Genomic DNA, 815 nt, shown 5'->3' on the forward strand with positions numbered 1-815 from the left:
AAATAATATCAAGAATTTTCTGAAATCTTAGGAAAGATTTGAACAGCAGATATAGGGAAATTTAAAAACCCAAATATACATGACAAGAGAAGAGTATCTCCACAACATTTTATGGTTAAACCGTCAAAAGTACAGAACAGAGAAAGAATTTTAAAAACTGCAAGGGAAAAGCACCAACTCATATTTAATATATCCTCAGAGCTCTCATGAGTTTAGTCCCACTCTAAGTGAGCCCCAAGCCACGAAAACCTCTCACATTAACTGAGGGCTAAAACCAGGCTAAGAAATGTGCAACGACTAATTTAGTGTAAACAAACTGCTATTTATCAAACTGTAAGTTTACAAATCCCTAACTGATAATATTCCAGGTAAAGGAACAAAGACCAGACAAGGTGCCTCCAGAAATTTGTCATTTTTCCCTTTATCTCAGCGTGCTGGAATTACATGGGATGACACATTTCCTTAGGTTCTATTCTTTGTTCTTTGCTCCCTAGGGACAGTAAGTTTCTGGATCATATTACTACACTTCCCCCTTTCTGTTTTTTGCTGAATTTTTATGAAGCATCAGAGAAGGAATTGTGAATTGTTGATTTATGGCTTGTTGGCAGGTTCGTCCTCATCACCAGGCTAGGCAAGACATACAAACAAAGTACAGAGACAACATGAACAAATTATTACTGCACTCCCACTAAATCATAGAATATCATGAAAAGGATTAATGTTTTAAATGTCATTAGAGATGCCTTGTAACAGATCAGTACCAATTTTGACAGTTGTTTTGCAAAAATATTATCAACATTGCTGAAGAGATGAGA

This window comes from Octodon degus, unplaced genomic scaffold, assembly GCF_000260255.1.
Source record: "Octodon degus isolate 3935 unplaced genomic scaffold, OctDeg1.0 scaffold00037, whole genome shotgun sequence".
Taxonomy (NCBI): Eukaryota; Metazoa; Chordata; class Mammalia; order Rodentia; family Octodontidae; genus Octodon; species Octodon degus.